The sequence below is a fragment of the Sturnus vulgaris genome, chromosome 1 (assembly GCF_052056855.1).
Source record: "Sturnus vulgaris isolate bStuVul1 chromosome 1, bStuVul1.hap1, whole genome shotgun sequence".
NCBI classification, from domain to species: Eukaryota; Metazoa; Chordata; class Aves; order Passeriformes; family Sturnidae; genus Sturnus; species Sturnus vulgaris.
The window spans coordinates 149483210-149504171 of record NC_142243.1 but is presented as its reverse complement, the minus strand read 5'-3'; the positions used below and the strand labels follow the sequence as shown (position 1 = coordinate 149504171).

Here is a 20962-nt window from a genome sequence, read left to right as displayed (position 1 = left end):
TTCTCCAGGCCAGCTTCCCTTCTGTTCATGGAGCTCTGAGCACCTCGGCTTCCAGGTGAGTCTCTGGTGGGAGACTTGTCCTGAAAGTTGTCCTGAAGTTGAAGAATGTTCTCTGGGCCATTTCAACTTTCATCAGAGACCCCAGGAGCTGGGTACGCTCTGCCTTTGATAAATATTTGTTAACTCCTTAAGATTATCAAAATTAATTTCATCCGGACTTTTTCCATGTTCATTCCAGAAGCTAATAGGACTCTACAGTTTGGACAAGAATGTGAGAACTTCCTGTGAATGCCATGATGCTTTAGTAGGTGACAGCACTCACAGACACATGGTGTGATTCATGGGTGTCCTTTGCAGGGCCAGGTGTTGGACTTCATGATCTTGATGGGTCCCTTCCAACTCAGCATGATTCAAGAATCTTGGGGTAATTCTGCATGGAATACAGAAAAAAACCCAACTAATTTAGTAGCTGGTAAGCAAAATTTTTAACAGTCAGTATGAAAATCAAATTTTCATTATTTAGGAAAAAAATCCCAACCTACGAAAAGTTACTTCTGTCTTTTTAAAAGAGTTGTATTCTTCATATTGTATTAGTCCAGTAATGAAGTTTTAACTCTTACATTGTTCTAAGTAGGGAAACATAATTCAAATTTATCAGTTATACTCCCGGCAAATTTGCAAACTAGGAAGGTCTATTTTAATTCTTGTTTGTTATAAATTATTGAAGGAGGTGGCTTGGTTCTGGGGGAGATGGTGTTTGAGAGGCTCTGAAAGCAGTAATTTTCCAAGTCAATTTGTCAGATCTGATGTAAGATTGATTCTATAATATGGAGTTAATGTTTTCAAAATGAGCTGCTTGGCCAGGGCACTGTGTCTGCTTCCAATTACTATCAGTAAATCCTGAAAGTTATTTTCTGAGAAGGACTTGGTGAAATCTGCATTTTAAATAGAGATAATCAGTATGAAAGTAGTTGAAAGGAGTTTTGTAATAGTTCATGCAGTATGGTTTTGGTTTTGTTTTTGACATTGTTCATCCTGAAGTGGATGCCATGACTGTGCTGTTCTGGCGTGCACTGTTTCCTCTGTGGAAGCAGGATTACGAGTATGCTTAAAAGAATGGATCTCCTGGGTATTATTGCAAAACAAGTAATTGACTTTCTTTAAAAAAAAAAACAAAACAAAACAACTTGTGCATTAAAACAAGGATGTTCTGTAAACCCAAGTGCTGTGCACTTCTCTGATGTTTGTGACTTGCATGCTTGCTAGGTTGAGCTTATTTTCTTAGAAGTAATTTTAAAAAGTGTATATGGTCTGGGAGCATCGTTAGGATTGATACTGGTGTATAGATTGCTTCTCAGTCTGATATCCTTCAGGATTTAATTGCAGTGGAGCAGTTGAGCCCTCTTTATACAGCAGGGAAAATAGGTGGTTGTGACACTGTACTTTCAGCAGAATCTACAGGCTGCAACAGCAGCCTCCAAACTCTGCTTTCAAAATTCAGTGTGATGATGCCAAGACTTGTCATATTTGCAACTATACTCATTTGGAAGGATTGCAATACATTCACTGAGGATTATCCTTAAAATGGGAACATTCCCTATGGATCTCTTGGCCCTTACTAGCTTCTGCAGCAATTTAGTAATTGCTGCAGACTTAGTTGTTGGACCCTGCTGTTAGATTGTCCAAATGTGCCCTTGTTCAGCAAGGTAAGCAAAGAGACTTTGCTTGCAGTTCTCTACTTGTTCCCTCACAGTGTTACAGAGAACTATTGTTGGCAGCTGATATCACCAGAGAATTATAATTGCAAATGTGAGTGAAAAGTCATTAAGTGAAGGAGTGTGCTAAATGTGTCATTGATTGGAGTCTGCAACACCAGACTCAATTGATACCCACTCAAAAGAACCCCCAAACAATCGACAACCTACTTAACAAATGACATATTTATATAGATTTTTTTTGTTTCTGTCTTTTTAGGAAGGTTTTTCCATCCATGCTCAGCCATGTTTGAGTCAGCAGGTGTGGAGGACTTCAGTAGTGAACTTATCACAAATAATTCAATCTTTACCATTCCTGGTATTTAGATTATTTTTTGGAGGACACTGCAATGAACATCTATTAAGTGTATTCTTTATTCCTATTTCTTGTCAAGTTTAAGGTTGTTTTTTGTCCTTGAGCTTCTGTCTTCCATTCTCTTAGAACAATCAGATCACTGGTAAGAACTTTTTTGTATTTTTTCAGATTGGAGGATCTTCTGAATCTTATGGTTTAAAGATGCCTTTAAAATAAAAGAGCCTAGTTTTTACAGGCAGTTTTGTCATCTCAGATCAGTGAGATTGGTTACCTTGGAAGAAGAAAAGACAGATTATGGGCCCATATTAGGAGTTGGAAGACTTCAGGATAACATAGAGATATATCATTCAGAGGGAGCTGGAAATTCTTAGTCATTTGTTTTAATAGTTTATTATTAAATATCTGCAAGAATCTGTCCCACACGGAGCAATCTAGTTTCCCTGTAGATCTTTACCAAGAATGAGGCAAAAATTCCTTTCCTGTTAAGAGGGACCAAAAGAGGTAAATAGCTGAAACTATGAAATTAGATCTATGCCATGGATAGCAGTAATGAGTTATAATGTTCAACCTGCTGAGGTTAAGTAATCAAAATTTCTTGCTGACACTGAGGAAGGAGTACTTCAATGAAAACTTGAGGGAAAGGATAGAATCCTTATATGAAATCTGGCCTAACACATTAATAGTATTCCTGTTTCTCCTAATTTTGCAGTTCTTGTTGTTCAGGTTTCTCTTGTGCATTGGGATGAGGCTGTCCTGCTGGAAAGTTTAAAATCTAGAAAGTGAAAATAACAGTGCATGTTGCTGTATGTCCCATAGCAATATAAACTGCTGGATGACTGTGTACTGAAGAAGAGAAATACAAGTAGGGGTGGTAATACTCTTTCTTCTTTTTTCTGTTCTTGATTGCAGGTTAACCTACTGGTTGGAACTTTGAGGGTAATTCATTATGATAACTTTTTAGTGGGGTAGATGAGTTTTAATATATTTTTAGTTCATTTTTAAAGCAAAATGACCTTGAATTACCCACTTCCTATCTCCTTTGGTGACCGTGGAGATTACCAGCTACTGCTGAACTTTTCTGAAATAAAGACTTAATTTGCCTGAATAGCATCTTGGGTATGGTACTCCACCCAGTGAAGAGCCAAAATGCTGTTCCATAAATAAACATATGGTTTCTTTAGGCTGAGCTGTGTTGCTCAGCCAGAGGAATATGAGACTATGGTGACGAAGAAGGGGGTATCTAACTGCTGCCATCATTCTTAGGCAGAGCACACTAAGTTTATGACTTTTTCGAACTTTGCCTCACATCTCAGTCTGAACAACCTTCAATCAGGATCTGAACTTTATTTTGGCTCACACCATTATCCTTTTTCAGTAATATGTCCTCCTCAGAACTCCTTTAGTCAGATAAAAATAATTACCACACAGACTTTCAGTTGTTTGTTTTTCTGAACTAATTACATATGGTATATGCGTCCAGTCCTCACTGAAATTCCATCTGAGGTGTGTTAGTAACATTCTACTTTCATGTATTTTTAAAATAAAAAGGCACTTTTTTTTCCTCTTTCTTTACAATTGGTAATGTTAGATTCAGTCTCTTCCATTGTGTTAGAATTCGTGTCCCGCTTTAAAAGTATTTCTCTGTCTTGTGCTGAATTTGTTAGTTGCACTGTGTAAGTATTAGTGATCAAAAGAAGCTGAATGTATCTTTTCTGAAAATACACGGGAAATGCAGTGTTAAAACTACTTGTGTACACTTCCTACTTGGCTGTAATTCCTCATGATGGATATTGTTAACTTGCTGTGCTACAATGAACTCTGTGTGGGTGTCAAAAGTTCACTGCAGTTCACAGTGGAACTCTTGATTTTGACTGTGAAGTTTGTGTGCAGTTCAAGGATCCCTTTAATAGTTAGGTTTTAATGTTTAATTCTCAGTTCTCTTCTGGTCAATATGCATGACTTAAAAAAACTCCAAAACCTCATAGCAACAGTGAGCATCTGTCTGCCTCTGTCATTTCTCATTACTCTCTGCTTGCATCAGGCATCTGAGGCTAAATTGCTTTGACTGGCAGATGGACTGACTGACAAGATCTGGCTCCAAACACTCATACACATGAGCTTACACACACACACAGGCTCCTTGGGCTCCATTTACAGTTCACTATTTCTACGTGGTGATTGAGGTCCCAAATGCAGTGAGTTTCAGTGGTGGTGCTGGTTGTAGAGTGAGGGAGAGGAGGAAGCTCTTTGTGTTTGCCTCCTCAGCTTCTTCCTTTCTTTCTTTCTCCTCCTTCTTGTCTTACTGGGCTTTTTGCTCATGAAAGGTGCTTTGGAATTGGTGAAGGAACACAAACAGTATTGTAATGTATTTAAATGCTGACTTTTCCATGAGGGAAATCCCATGGTTTTTTTCAAGTCATGCATATTGACCAGTTATGAATTAAACACTAGAGAATTATGAACTAAGCACTAAATCCTAACTATTAAAGGGATTCTTGAACTGCACACAAATCTAAATACAGTAGGAAGAACTTCACAATGGAAGTCAACTGCCAGCATCCTAAATTTTCTGGTAGTTAAATAAGAATTTTTTTTTTAGTTGTTGTTGTTACTCTGGAGTATTGACAGCTGAAGAACAGTTCCTAGGCAGGTATTTAACATCGCTTTTAATAACAAAGAGGTAAATTTCAGGTGTTAGAAGGACCTCATGTGGTATTAAAGGTATGTGTCATTCCTTGTGTTCTCTATGTGTGGAGTTAGGAGAGGACTTCACACTTCAAAGAATGGTGTCTTTTGTTACGGTTCTCAAAAAAAAAAAAAAAAACAGTCAAAGGCATTAATGGAAGCCAGCAGCCAATGTTCTTCAGCTTGTGACATTAGAATAAATCCTGGTTGTTTCCAGAGCTTTTAATCTTTACAAAAACAAGAGGCCTGTGCCATTAAGGAAGATACATTTTTGTTTGAAAAGAAGAAAGTGGTTGGGAAAATATCTGAAGATGCTTCTTAATGAATGTATGGCTTCAGTTTTAATTGAACTTTTCTAGAAATTGGTGTCTTTGAAGCATGCTGTACTGTCACCTGTAATGCCTCTACCTTTTTTAACACTGCAACTTTCAACTCCTTTTATACAAATATAATTACTTTGTAAGATGTTACACAAGTATTTGTAGTTGATAGTGAATTCAATAAGACAGCAAGAGATGTCATTGTCGTATAGATTGGCAGTTTTGTGATGATGTACATGGTAAAACAAAACAAGGTTGTGGAGATTTTGTTCTCTTTGGGCAGGTGACATTGTAGTAACCTTCATTTTTCCTTAAGAAGTGTTAAAGGAAAGCAGCCCAAGAAATGGCTCATTGCAACTTAATGCTCAGCAGCCTAATTAGTCAAATACCATGTGCCTACCTCTGCATGAAATAGCCTATTTCTTTCCAATGTAAAATAGGAATTTTCAGTTTTGGAACAGCCTGAAGAGCCCTTTGTTGCAAATGACCAGTGGCTTTTTAGTTATTTATTCTCAAAAATAATGAAGGTCAGCATGGTATCCATAGTGACTGCATGCCGCTTCCTCGTTAATCTTGGCATGCTGCTGTAATAACGAAATTCACTTACTAGTAACAACTTCTCATGTTGCAGAGGGAAACCTTTCTTTGAAAACTGGATGTGATTGGGTTTCTGTAACTGGAGAAATCTTGAATACTGTTGTTTTTCTTCAGTTTTAAACTCCTTGCCATAATTTCTGGTTGTATGAGTTGCTGTGGAGGTCTAAATAGAGAACAAGCAACCTTAAATTGCTGGAGTTTACGTCTAATCTGGCACTGGAAAACTTGTGACTTGAAAAATTATTTTCATTTGGAAGTGATAAGGACTGCTAAATGGGGAATATATCATTCTGCTTGCAGCTCTGTTAGTGGGAGGAAGGCATTCTGCTATAAACTACAAAATTAAGGCTTCTAAGGAGTATGTGAATATGATCAAGCCAGAATGGTTGAATGCTCCCATTTCCACGGTGTGAAACCTAAGCATTAGGAGAAAGTGCAACAACTAACTGAGTGAAATTAGTAAATTTTAGTAAATTACTTCGGTGTAATGTACACTGTTTCCTCTTTGAGTATTATATAGTGTAAATACTAAATTTTAATATTATAAAGGTTCTTTTAATTTAGAGAAAATACTGTTGCAGAACTGAATGCAAGTCTTGTGGGAGTTTTGACAGAAACTTGAAGATGGGGAGTGAAATGGCTCCATCCTGAGGCTGCTTTTCCTCTTACCCCATCCCTCTCCTTTAATGCTTACCCAAAGAGAGTTGGTTTGGTTTGGGTTTATTTTCATCGGTTGTAGTAGAGCTTTAAACTAATCCAGCAGGATTCTAACCTTGAGGGTAAATATTTTCAGAATTCTGTCAAGTTTCTGTTTCTGGTATTTCTTTATTATGAGCATGGCTTATTTTTGCTTCTGTTTTTTGTTTTACATAGAGCTGTACTTAAAACCATAAATATTTATGAGAGGATGCCATTTTCTAAATTTATGGGAAAGTTCAAAGTGGAAGTTGGTTTTTGAGAGTTCCAGGAATGACCCTATGGGGAAGTAAAGTCAATGTATCTTTAAAATAATAATAATGTCTATTTTAAATGTATAAATGAAATATAAATTTATAAATATAAAATAATATATAAATAAGAATGAATCTATTTGAACCTAAAGACGTCTTAAAATGTATATTGAAATTGAGAATTTTTAAGCTAGTTATTACATTTAGAAATATTAATGTAAGTTGTGCATGAATCTAAAACTGTAGTTTTGCTACTGAATCTAAAAATGTGTTTTCTTCAATATTAGCTGCACAGTAATTGGCTGGAATGCTACAGAAGTTTCTCTTAAATCCTTTCTTTTTTTATTTCCCTCTCCTAGAGGTGACCAGCTGCTGTGCACCAAGGCCCTTGCAGTGATGTATCGTAGTCTGTTGCTGTAAACATCCCCGACTGGAAGCTGTACCAGCTCCAGCTTTCAGTCAGATGTTTGCTGCACCTGGCTATGCTTGGACAACAGCAGGAGGAGAAGCTGTCATGAACACATGTGCATTTATATTTGTCAAGCAGGGTTTCTATAGACAGAGATGAATTGCCTCGCCATGAATCATCCTGGCTGGTAGGTGTGATCTCCTGAAATCTAGTCTGAAATGAAGATCCAGAGCTGGTGTGTGAGTTGCTCAAAGCCGAGCTCTTTGCTGCTTTGTGACATGAACTACAAGATTAGGCTTCCTGGGAATGACAAGTGGTGATAAACTTCTACAGTTACCCATTGCTTTATCAATTGTCTGTTTTAGCAGCTTCTGTTACTTAGGGCTATGAAGACAAATTATTATCAATGCTGGAAAATACTTAGCAGTCCTCTGTATGTATCTGCTGTGCCTTGCTTTTTGTTGTTTTCTCTAAAATTCTGTATTCCGAGTCCCCTTGTGAGAAGGTTGTGCTCCTAACTCTTTGTTAGCTGGGCATAAGCCAAGACCAAAACAAAGGTTAAAAACACATTGCCAGGTCTGTTTTTGCTGTTCTCCCAATCCACAGTGTATGTCCTTGTCTGTGGTGTGCTTTGTGCTGCCCCCACCATGGTTTGCTTTTAATGGCAGTAACAACTTTTGAAAGTATTCCTTCAGAAATAAGTCTTCACTGGTTCAGTTCCTGTACAACTTAAAACAGTCATGTCATCAGGAACAGTATCTGCAGAATGGCTTCAGCTTTCCACTTTTCTCCAGTGGAATCTGCATGTGCTGATGCCTGGATTTTGCCTGGGATTTCTTTCCTTTGTTTCACTCTAGTCTTATATTTCTCAAGGGATGACCAATGAGAGTAATTGCTTCTAATACAAAAAATATTCTTCCAATAATTTGAAATATCCTTCCAATTATTTAGCTCTCCATTCTTTTGCCTCCCAAAATGTTGGGTTTTTTTTTCATTGCCTAACACTTAAATGAAAGGCTTTATAAGTGGTAGTATTAAATACCTAGTAAACCTAGGTATTTATTTGTTCAGCTTCACTATAGTGGTTCTGTAAAAGATGATTATGACCAAAAATATAGATACTTTTAAAAAGTAAAATATTTTCTCCTTAACTTATCAGAATTAGAAGTAGGAGGATTTCTTAGTCCTGGGAAAGCTGGTCTAATAAGCATTGGTAAGATGATGTCAGTGAATGACCAAAGGTGAACCAAGGACAGCTATTTTTCTGTGATGGTCCCATTGCTGTAACCATTTTGTTTCCTACCCTATGTTCTGTCTGGTGATATAGGAACATGTGTGGTGATAGAAGGTTGTGACCTTATTTATTAATCTAATTCATTGCTAGCACTTCTACAAAGATTTTTAAAGCAACTTGCACACCTAATACAACTTCAGTTAAAATTGCTTTTTAAAAAATGACTGTCTATTTGGTTTGATAAATCATGGCTGTATATTTATGAAATGGGCTTTGATGCAGAAACTACAGAGCTTGATTTGTTAAAAAAAAAAAGAAAAAAGCTGGTAGTTGTTTTCCAAGCTTGCTTTGCTGTAAATATTTAGCATTTCTTAGTTCTAGATAGTATTTGGACTTAGAAGGAAGGAAGTGTTTTTTGTTAACAAACTTCTTTGTTCAAAGTAAATGTCTTATAATTAATCTATTGTTCATTTTGGTTAGTGCTGTCTTAGCCATTCCAGATGCCATGAGTGCCAGATGAGTGCTGCCTTTTTTTTTTAAAGCTTAATTTGCATGCGGTTTGTCAGTCCAGTCTTGTGGAATTGAACTTTTGCATACCTTCATATTGTACTGGTGTCTAATCCATGTATTCAAACACAGCTGTCACATGTCAGCATATAAAAATAACTTGAAGTCGTTTGTAACTACAGGAAATAAATAAATTTAAAAATCTATACTGTATTTTTGTTTGATTTTTTTTTTTTTGCCAAATGTTTGAAATGAAAGGATCTGCTCTTTGTTCATGAAATACCAAGTCCTGATCCTAACATGTCTCAAACGTGGCTGTTGTTTGCAGCTGAAGAAGGTGAGTGTTGTAATGTTGTCCAAATGCATACTTATGCCATAATCCCAGGTGAGCTTGCAGTACTGGGATATCTGGGAGAGGGTGATGGGCATTTGGCATAGTGTCTGTGCAGTTCTGGTGGGGATGAGGGGTTGAAGTGACTGTTGCAGAATAAGGCAGGACAGGCTCACAAACACAGCAGTGAAGCTTGGGACCAGAAGAGGCAGGTTTGGCAAATCAGCCTGATGCCCAGCAAGCAAATGACCTCATCTTGTTCATGTGAAGCCAGTGACCATTGCTCGTGTGACATGGATCAGTTCCTGGTGTTTTGCAGCAGAGAGAGATACCTGAATGAAAACCAGGCTGGGGATCCAGAGTGACACAGTGGCCACACAGCTACTGCTTTTGGGTAGGTGGCATTAGTTGTATGTGCAGGTGCAAGGTGCAGCTGTCTTTGCTCATAAAAGCTTGTGATTAATACCAAGGTTGACCCTTACTGAGCAGGTGGAGTGTGGAGTGTCTGTGAAGTCCAGTGTTTGGCTTGCCTGTGGTGTTCCTCAGCACTTTTTGTGACCACTTATGAGCAATACCCCAAAGTCCTTGGTGACTGCACTGGCCTGGTCAAGCACTGCCTTCCCTTGCTCGGAACTCACAGCTGTGTTCAGCAGAATTGCTTGAGCTCATGTTTTCTTTCATACAAAGAACAACTGTTAAAACGTTTGGAGGGCTGCCCCCCTCCTCTATACATGAAATAATCTGCATCTGTGATTCCTTTTACCCAGGAAAGCTGCAAACACCTGTTTAGAGAAGAGCTTGGAGAAGGCTGAGGTTCAGCCTCTTGACTGATTGGGTTCATCAAAATTTTCTCTTCCTGCACTGCTGAAGTCTTGTTTGTTCAAGACTGGACATCAAATTAAACACACCTGTAAAGTACAGCATAAGGTTCTGAAACTGAGCAGTGTTTTGCTCCTCTGCTATTATAATGACTCGTATTTCTGAGTAGCTAAACTGGAGGTGAAAATAAGAACGAAAATAGTTGAAATAGTAGAAGTGCCTTAAAGTTCTAGAGGAGAAATGGGAATTAATTTAAGAACATAAAAATAATATATGCAAACAAATGCTGTAAAATTTAGTACACTAAGGAAACTCCAGGAATGTAAACAAAGGGTTGTTTTTGCACAGAATTTGAGATGGATATTTTTGAGGACTCCCAGTTTGTACCACTCCATTAATCTCCCAGATATATTTTAGAATTGCGTTTTAGTTTTAAAAATCATTTGGGATTTCTAGAAGGTGCCTGTACTGAACATCAAGGGCTTTGGCAGGTAAGTGCAATTGCATGCTTTTCTACAGAGGCTGTGAGAGAGAAACATCTTATTTTTGCTTTTGGACCTCTGCAGCATCAGGGACTGTCTATGGATATTACTGTTTCTGATATTCAGGAGATTTTAATGTTAAAATGCATGGATTGACTTCATAGTGTTACTGAAGATTAATAAGAGTTGCATGTACTGTATAAGTGGTACAAATGTATCAAAGTATGTCTGTGCAGATTTTTTTTAACATCTTGAAAGGCACTGCTGTATTTATATAGTTCAGCTAATTTTTAGTTCTTGTAAACATCCTACACTCAGCTATAACAAGAGGTGGGGCTGGTGGATGGATGTTTACTTCAACTGACTTGGAAAGGCAGCTTTCCTCTATGACCAAATGACATTGGCAAGCAGGGAATCCTATTTTTCAGCATATTTAGCATTGTAAGCACTAATTTCTATGGAAGAAGTATGTATTTCTAGAATCTCTTCATGCTTAAATTATGATTCTGGCTGTATAAAGGCCTATATGTTTGTTGGGTAACAGGCTTTAACTGATGGGATCTATATCTTTCTAATTGCAAATAAACTGTGACAATATATCTTTGCTTGAAAAGCAACATCTCATACCCTGATGACAGAAATAATCTGAAACCTTATATTGAATGTTCAGTTCTCAGATCCAGCAGTGATTTATTGCCTATTATCTACTTAATCATTGTCAAAAGAGGAATAGATTTACAGGGTACTGCAAAAACAATTCCCAAACCAAGTGATCATTAAAGTAGTAAAACTACTAAGCTTTAACATTGCCCTTTATATCTTAAAAATTGACAGATATCTTTGACAGTGGAAATCTGTATAGGAGAAAAAAGACAAGCATCTCTTGTGTTCCTAATAGCTCTTCAATCATGTCTTAGAATCACATTCCTACTGCTGGATGTGTTGTTAAATGAAGTATGGCTTTAGCATTTGGGCATCATTAAATACCAGAAAATTTTAAAAAATAAATATTTTTATTCAAATGGAAGAATGGAGGGCATAGAATTCCTTTATAAAGCATAAACTGGCTTCTTGAGGATCACTTTTACAATCTGGTATCCTTCTTAAAATTTGAAAGGCTCAGACTCTAAAATGTAATATTTTTTACTTATAAGGCCAAATACATTATAAAAATTAGTGAGAGGATTTTTCCTCATTTAAATTCACACACATGAGCCCCATTTCGCTATAATTGGACTTTTTCTTGTGCTTTTTGCTTACAAACTGAGGAGGTCTTTAATATGTAGAAGTCCTTGTGGGCAAGTGTTATGCAATATATGGCACTGGAGGGTATTGCGTGGAAGAGACCACATCAAATTCTGTATCTGAAAATCACCTGTGTCTGTGTGAACACTGCAGTGCAACCATATGTTTGCTGTGTGTGCACTTCTGTATGTACAAAACTGTTCTTTTAGATTTTTATTCAGTGCATCTGGTTTAACTGGTGCAAAACAGATCTCCAGTTGAGATGAACTAGGGAAGTATGATGGATGCAAGCTCTCCTCCTCGGGAGAGATGATGTAATTAAAAACATTGAAAGCTTATCTCAGAAAGAATCTGCATGTCTATTCTATTCCATTACCCAGAATTAGGTGCCTTATGGTGTCCCTGACTCTGCCTGAGAGAACTTTTCTCAAGTTCTGCTGTCTTTGCTTCACCCATCCTGCCATGGGTTGCCATGCTGTGGGGATGCCAGGTTTTGACAGCTGGGCTGAAGCATGAGGAAAGTGCCAAGACAGGATTTCCCTGAGAGGCTGTAACATCTTGCAGCTTTGCTGGTGAATGTTATGTGATGGTGAATGTTGATGCACTCTTGAGCCATCCCACTGTGATTCCTGCCCTTGCTCACAGGAAGGAGCACACTCTGTAACTAGCACAGCTCTCTGGTGTCAGGGAACAGTGAAATGCTCTCGGCTGTCCTTGCTCAGACTGGATCCATGCCCTCGCTCGGTGTATTGTGTGCACCACAAGCTCATGGAGCTGTGCCATAGTGCCACGACAAAAACAAGAAAAAAAATCAGTTTGATGGCAAGAAGGGATCTTCAAATCGACAGTTACTGCCAACCAAAATGTCTAAGATGCATCTTTTCAGCCAGTGCCTTTATGTGGAGCTACTTTCCTTGGTAGCAGGGATAGTGAGTAAACAATCTTAGCAGATCAGATGTGGAGGCATATTTGGTGTTTTAGTAGGTTTTTTTTTTTAATGCATTTGAAACCTAGAATTCATATTGAAGAAACTCAAGTATGATCCAACTAGACACTTACTATTGTTTTATTATGGAACAATTCTAACTGCTTTTGATGCGGCCCTTGAAAACTTACTAAGAGTAAAATATAAATATAATAAACCAATGAACCCCTTGGAGCCTTAATTAATGTAAGTATTTGAATAGTTGGGGTTTTCAAGAGTTTGAGTTCTTTGTGGTTCCAGGTTTGGAGATTTTGTTTAGCTGCTCCTCGGTTACATAGGCAGTAGGTTATAATGATACTGTATCAAATGATTTCAAATAGTTTGGCTTCTCCTAAGGGAGAAAACACACTCACTGAAGAATGTTAGAACCAGGAGAAGGGGTTGTTGGTTTTCGGTTTTTTTAAGTCAGGATTTGATAGGAGAATGACTACTGTGCTTGTGTGCACCCTTCCATGTGCTTGGCTGCACTTGTGAGTGCTGTGAGCACTGACTTGTTTTCTGTTCTGTGAAAATCTTCATTTGAGAATCAGACAGATTGATTTTGGTACTGTTCCTCCTCACTGAGGTAATGTTTGGCATTCTGGTTTGTGCTAAACTAAAACTAAACTTCTAGAATATGTGTTCGAGGATTCCAAGCATAAAATAACTGCAGAATTTGAAACTATGTTTTAAATAGTATAGTTTTTCTTCCATTTCATTCATGCTTTTTAGATAAACATTGATAATCCCATGGTGCCAGTGATGGCCTAAACCAAAATTGGATAAATATTTTGGGCAAAGATAGAGTCTAAATGATTTATAAGATTGTCTGGAAGTTTTTTATAGATATGACATCAATGTTAACTCAACAGTCAAAAATTAAATTTCTCTTGAAAAGCACAGAGGCATAGTTATTGTGGATTTTTTCACAGCAGTTTTGAAAAAACACAATTATTCATATGTTTGATTCTTCCTGGGTTTGTCTTCTGCTGAAAATACAAGTATTTCAATAGATGTTCATTAATATTTGCTTTACTTGTCTGTTGTGTTCACTGAGACTCTTCCAAAATTCAGCTCACATCCTTTTAACCAGCTGTGCCAGTTCTGACCAGCTTAATTCATGTTTTACAGAGGTTCTGTGTCTGGGGAGAGTACAAAGTTAGAACTGCTTAAAACTTGAACTTAAAACATTATTTTATAGTAGGAGAGTATAATAGTGAAGGTCTTACCTCTGGCACTGGATTTTCCCTTTCTGTTAAGGAGCAGCAGATCCGTCACTTGTCCTGCTTTGCAGCCAAGGAAAGCCTGATCCATGGAACAGTGCATGGGCCCTGGAAGCAGAACGAAGGAACTGCAATCTGTGACAGTCAGAATTGTTTGTTGTCTGATAACATCACTGTCTCAGCAGGGAAGTCATTTCCTGTAAACAATATGGCTTTATCTGAAAAATCTGCCATTTTAATAAAGTGAAAAATTATTTTTCCAAGCTTCACACAAGCCTTATCTTTGTCTGACAGGAAAAAGGGAAGCGGCAGGGATGAAAGATGCTTTGTGAACTGAGCTCTGTTTACTTAAGGCTATGGAAAAAAACATATACGTTAAGTGCATAGCTTAATGCATTTTTTTTAATAAACACATTTTCCCACATATTATTAAATTAGTTGAATTGACTAACTACCATCTAGTGGAAAATGAGATTTGTTAAACCTTCTTCTTCTGGAGATGTTTCACTCTTATTCTAAGGAGTTTGTAAGATAGCAAATCTCTACCCTGGATCACAGTCCAGTGTTGGCAGGCACAGAAGCTTTTTAACTGTGTGTGATGTCCCAGTAGACATGAAGTCTTGTTCCTCCTATGAACTGCCTGCCATAGCTAGTGCGGGCTGCTTCCTGCCTCTAATGGAGACATAACACACCCAGGATTTTCACTGTCACAGCTCCTCTGGTTCTCCAGGCAGAGACACTTCTTGGATGCATCCCACACCAAGGGATTGACATTGGTCTGTCTCTGTCAGCTGGAGACATCAACTTTGTACCTTCAGAGAAGTGTTAATGAAATCTGACTTCTGACCCCTTCCTGCTTAAATTAGAAAAAAAGCTGGTGTTATAGGATAGAGGTGGGAAGGCAAGATGCAAACTCGATCAAAAGATGGAATCTTTGAAGGGCAAAGGAGAGGGAAGATAATTTAGTAGAGTTTTCAGATCAGAGGAACTAGTGTGTATGTTGGTTCTATATGTGCTGCAGGAATTTGAACAGTGATGTCACATCTCATCACATAAATGTATTTATGTATTTAGCTCAGGCATCCTCACATTACAAAACTTAGTGAAAACTGAGTTAAGAAGTTGTGAGGAATCTCTTCTATGTTCTTTATGTTATGATGCTTCTTGGCCAGCTAAATTGATAGGTGTTTTGTAGGTTTTTGAAGCACAAATTTCCCAGATTTCTCCTTTTTGAACTTTTTTGAGTTTTTGCTCTATAAAGTTTTTCCTATTTGGAATCAGTGAATTCAGGAAATGGAAAATTTAGCCATTTCACATGCTTAGTAGCAGAAAACAAATATTTAAATAATCTTGGATGATATTTCATGGTAAGAGTAAAGCTTTTGATACAGTTTTTAATTTTTTTTAATAATAGAAAAACCACTTGCATGTTGAACAATCAGAAATAATTACCATAAAGATCCTCATCTTAAAACTGTTTTTAAAATTTATTTAGACTTTTAAGGTATTGTACCATAAAAACATATAGATAGATAGTAGTGGTAAGAACAATCAAGATCTAGTGAAGTTTTTCATAGGGCAATGCTGATAAGAATGTTTGCTTATTAATGCTTCAGCTGGTAAGGCAGTAGTTAATATTGTGCAGAATGAAGACTGCAATTCCTTCCATCAGAAACATTCTTTTTAATGTAGGTGCTGTTTTAATTGAACATCCATGTGAGCTGCTGTGTGACAGTGACCATGTGGAGGCTTGTACTGTGCCAGGCTCTGACCATTCACTGGCAGCTCTGCTTCTGGAGCTCTTGCAGATATGGCCTGTGTGCATGGGAACCACAAGGGATGTGAAGGTTCTGCTGGTCCTTGGCTGGATGTCCTCCAGTGTATCCAGATGGAATACTGAGAAATCCTAATATACCAAACTTCCCTGAATTTTTGTTTGAGCTGCAGCATTTCTGCTAGAAAGATAGGTAAGTAAGGTCACTAAAGTAACAACCTCCAAGAGCTTGATCTCAATGACAGCTCACATCTGTTAATTACATCTGATAGTTGTTTTTATGGCAGAGTAGTGCTGCTGATGTGGGACCATGTAATCTGTCTAAAATTGTTGTGACTGAAGGCCAGATTCTGACTCCGTTAAATTCCATAACATCTGAGTGACTTCACTGATTTCTAAGATTTTTTTTTTCTGGCTTTCATTAATATGGATGAGATTATAAACAGGCTTCAGTTGTGGCTCAGAATACAGCAGGAGATAATAAATATGAGCAAATGTAAAAAGTCATAAAGCACGTGAAGTGTCCACAATACATACATGGGTTTAATCAGAAATGAGTTTTGCAAAATTGACAGCTGAGCTATGACAGGGATGAGTAATTTCTCAGCAGAGTTTCCTTGTATGAACATAAAACCAGAACTCATATAGTTTTACTGGATGTTTAAGTAGTGGTGTCTGTGTTACAAAAATAACCAAACCCAAACCCTTGCCATGGTGTACTAACGAAAGGAGACTGAGCAGATGGTTTTTAGAGACTGCACTTCACGTGTTATGCAACTGTGCTGTTCTTCCAGAGAAAGAGAAGTGAAGCAGAAAGAAGTCTAGCTAAACCTTTAATGCTTAAACTTTCACTCATTGTTAACACAGAAAATTAGTGGAGAAAGCTCTAAAAATAGAGTATTCAGGTGTGCAAGCTACAAAATTTATTTGCTCTTACCCTCCAGTTTGAACAATTATCTCATTAGAGCAGCAGAGTTACAAATTAGGCATACTCAACATGTTGTCATCAAGGAGGAAGGGAAAAGGAATAATAAATTGTTCTTGAATGAGGAAAAACCTTGTTACATGGCCAAGAGAACAATGCCAGACAGAATACAGAATTGCTTGGGTTTGAGATAATGCCCAATGAAACCTGAAGATGCAAGCTTACACTGGAGGAGTAATAAAAAAAGAAATTCAAACGGCTTATTCCAATTAAGGAGTATAACTGGAGCCTCTGTCAGCCCTAGTAAATGGTATTTAGAGAAGTGAAGTCACCTTCTCTTACACAGACTGCCTGTAGACTACACAATTCAATGTTACTGTCATCACATTTCAGTAGCTGGAGTATTAAAGAGATGAGCAGTATTAGTGATTTTCAGGAAAACTGTTAAACTGTAAATCTTTAAAACATTTTGTGATGTAATCTCTATACTACTTTCAACATTCCTCTGTAGGAGAGAGGGGAAGGAGGGCTTGGTTTAAATACCCACAAACACTGTGCAGTGCATGTGTTTTCCTCCTTGTAAGGAGCAAAGAATGAATAGGTGGTGACTGAACTTTTTGTCAGTCAAGTAGTTACTCTGAAAAATGACATAATTAGAGCTTTTCCCTGTTAATGGATTTTTGTTCTATCATCACTATTATGTCAAAGATGTTCTATCATCGCTATTTATTATGTCAAAGAGGGAAGTATCAGGCTGTGATGATTGTGGGAGATGCAAAGACTAATTAATGGTATCAATATGACACAGGTCCCTTAGGTTTTTTTTCATAAGTAGGAATGTGCTCCTTTAGAGTCTTGTTTATATGGTCACAATGGTCCCATCAGCCTCCTTCTATAGTCACTGGGGAATTCTGGATGCTTCTGGGGCCCTCTGGAAGCTATAGGCAGACATGCCTTGATCATGGTATCATAGAAGGGTTTGGGTTGAAAGGGACCTTAAAGGTCATCTAGTTCCAAGCCTCTTGTTTTTGTCCATCCATCCATCCAATCCATGGCACTTCAATTTGGAGACAAGGATGTTATGTGGGACAGTCTCACATGCTTTCCATAAGTCCAGGTAAATGATGTCAGTAGGTAGTGCTGATGGTTCTCATTTTTCTGGGAGGCAACTTAAGGTATAAACTATTTAATGACATGATAAGCTTGCAGAAAATTGAGAAGATTGAGAATTGTATAGCAGTCTGCTGAAGGCAAACATATGATGCAATGTCTAATCAAATTACCATCACACAAGTCATGGAGGAACTGTCAGATTTGTATCGTTTGGGCATATCATGGTTGTCAAATTCCTCCCGTAGAGTTAATAAATCAAACCCAGTATGACTGGTGCTGTTTTTCCTCTGTTCCACTATCCTATAAATAGCTCCCTTTTCCATGAGAGCAGTGGCAACTTTCCCAGCAGGAATACGATAACAAAGATGTCTATCTTCTATACCTCTCTTTGTGCCTTTTTCAGGACCACTTAGTGGTGTGGAGAATATGCTATTTGTACTATGAATTTACCTTTGTTATTCGGTGTGTATATATATTTCCTCTTGCCCTGAATTTTAAGTAAAGAGAATGAAATCAGGGTACTGTTTGGATATTGTGCTGCACTTTTTATACATAATCATAAATATAAATAATCTTTTGTTTTTACAGTGCTACATTTTGAAAAGCTTAAGGCAAAGTTGGCTTTTTCACGTGGATTTCTATCTCCGTCCAGCTGCACAGTGTTCATTTTGTACTAGACTGAAGAAACAGCACATAATAGCATTTCTTGACTTTCATTTTTCTAATATAATTTCTTGTCTTACAGGTCCCTATGTAAGAAAACAACCCTCAATCCAAAAGCACTTAAAAGAACAAAGAAAACTGCCATTTGAACCTGCACAGTGTTCCAGCCTGTGCTGCTGTCTCCAGCTAGTCTGACATCGCCTACCAAAGGAAAAGCATGCTGTACAGTTGTAATAGGATTAAACAGTATAAACCTGCAAGCAGGGTATTTCTGAGTCCTGCAGTGACTATATTGCTACACTGAGAAAACTAGAATGTTTATTAGAAGCTTTTTCAGTATGTATATATATTTCTGAAGTTATTTATAATTGTTGCCTTTCTCTCAGGCCTGCAGGAGATAATTTTTAAATTAACTGTGCAGTGTAATCAGTATCAGTGGACTATACAATCCTGAGACGTCAAGAATTATGATAAGCCTCATACTAAGTTCTGGAGAGATTTGTAACTGTGTCGTTTTCACTGCCCCATTTTTATTAGCATTTTCATTATAAAGTTGTTACTGGAAGCATAAAGTTAATGTTCTGTAACAAGAAAACAGCAATTATGCAGTCCTAAACAAGAACTCAGCATTAACCATGGCAGATAAAATAACAAGCAGATACAGTTACTGCAGACAGATAATGTGGAAAAAAAAAGTAGCATTTACAGGAAGGCAATGGCAACTTTTCTTCCTTAAGCATAAAGCTGGTTGCCAAACAACCCTCTATAATTTCTGAGCATTCATCTTTGCATTTTCAAGTAGGACTTCCAAAAGTGCAGAGCATAAGCTTAAATTGTTTTCCCTTTGAAATGAATGAGAAAATAAAATTGTGATAAAAATATATGTGCTCATTAACTTAAAAAAATTCTCTTAAACCTGTGTAGCTTTTGAGAATGCTCTCTTTTGTGTCCTCACCCAGAATCTATATTAAATGGATACTGTTGATTACCTCCACAGCTGTAAATATGGCTCAAGTTTTGCCTTAGTGGAAAAACAGTTTATAAAACCCAGGAAGAACTGCTTAATTACTTCAACAAAGTTTAGTCTTTGCTCTCACTAAACAATATTCCCTTTTCTTTTAAAAATAATGCAGCACGTCCATGGAGCCAGATGGGATCCAGCCCAGGGTAGTGAGGGAATGGAGGAAGAGCTCACCCTGCCACTCTCCATCGTTTGTCAGCAGTCCTGGCTAACTGGGGAGGGCCCCGATGACTTGAGGTTGGCAAATGCAACACCCACCTATGTGAAGGGCTGGAAGGAGGATGTGGGGAGCTACAGCCTGACCATGGTGCCAGGGGAAGTCATGGTGCAAATCATTGTGAGTGTCACCACATACAGAACAACCAGGGGATCAGTCCCAGCCAGCGTGGGGTGATGAGTGTCAGGTCCTGCTTGACCAGCCTGACCTTCTATGACTAGGTGACAATGTAGTGGGTGAGGGAAAGGCTGTGGATGTTGTCTACCTGGACTTCAGCAAAGCATTTAACACCTCTTACCACAGCATTCTCCTGGAGAGTGGCTGGGAAGCTGCTAAGCAGGAAGGGCTCAGGGGTGCTGGCCAACATCAGCCAAATGTGAGCCAACGTGTGCTCAGGGCAAAAAGGCCAATGGCCCCCGGCATTCTGAATCAGGAAGTGTGGCCAGCAGGAGCAGGACAGGGACAGTCCCTGTATTGGAATGGGTGAGGACACACCTCAAGTGCTGTGTCCAGTTCTGGGTCCCTCATTGAGGTGCAGGAGCGTGCCCAGAGAAGAGCAGTGGAACTGCAGAAGGGGCTGGAACACAGGATGCTCCTGGTGAGGAGCAGCGGAGGGAGCAGGGGGTGTTCAGCCTGGAGAAAAGAAGGTTTGGGGGCACTTCATTGATCTCTACAGCTACCTGAAAGGAGAGTGTATCCAGATGGGAGTTGGGCCTCTTCTCCCAAATAACAAGCAACAGAAGGTAAAAGCCTCAAGTTGCACCAGGGAAAGTTTAGGTTAGGCATTATTGGATATTCACAGAAAGGGTTGCCATGCATTGGAACAAGCTGCCCAGGGAATTGTTTGCAAGCAAGTACAGGAAACTCAACGCAGTAGAGTGAATGTGTATAATTATTAAAACCCAGACAGATGTTTTGGGTTTTTTCCATTCTACAGCAAGTGCACACAAAGATGAAGATTTTTAATTTACACTGTTTCTTACAGTATTTAGCTTGTTACACCTATGAGTTCTGCTCTCTTGTTAGAATGCTTTATGCACTCTACTTCATTAAATGCTAAAGGATTTTTGTCTTAAAATATTGGTAAAACAATAAAAATCAGGTTGGAAATTCAAGCACTGGAAGGTCATTAAGTGTCTAAATCAAGGCTGTTGGCATATGTCTGCTTTTATCCTCTGCTGGTATTTTTTGTTGCAAATCCTTAGGTCACAATCATAAAATTTACTGCTTTTTCTCACCAGACAACTGCCTCATTTAGCCAATTATTGTATCTTACCTCTACAGAGCCTTGCTTAATTTTTTTTTTTTTTTTTGGTTCTTATGGGGCATTTACTAATTTGTTATTTCAACAGAAATTACTTTACTTTCTGAAATGCTCATGGGGAACAAAAAGGAAAGTGACACACTGAAGTT

General features: G+C 38.1%; 1 long non-coding RNA gene across 1 annotated transcript in view; it reads left to right on the top strand.

The window, feature by feature from the left end:
• Positions 1-20648, top strand: part of LOC106860782 (uncharacterized) — a 34883-nt gene extending 14235 nt beyond the window's left edge. Inside the window, exons 3-4 of the long non-coding RNA XR_015808585.1 lie at positions 6982-15803; positions 18394-20648. This is a non-coding gene — a long non-coding RNA (uncharacterized LOC106860782). The remainder of the gene's footprint in view (positions 1-6981; positions 15804-18393) is intronic.
• Positions 20649-20962: the final 314 nt, after the last annotated feature.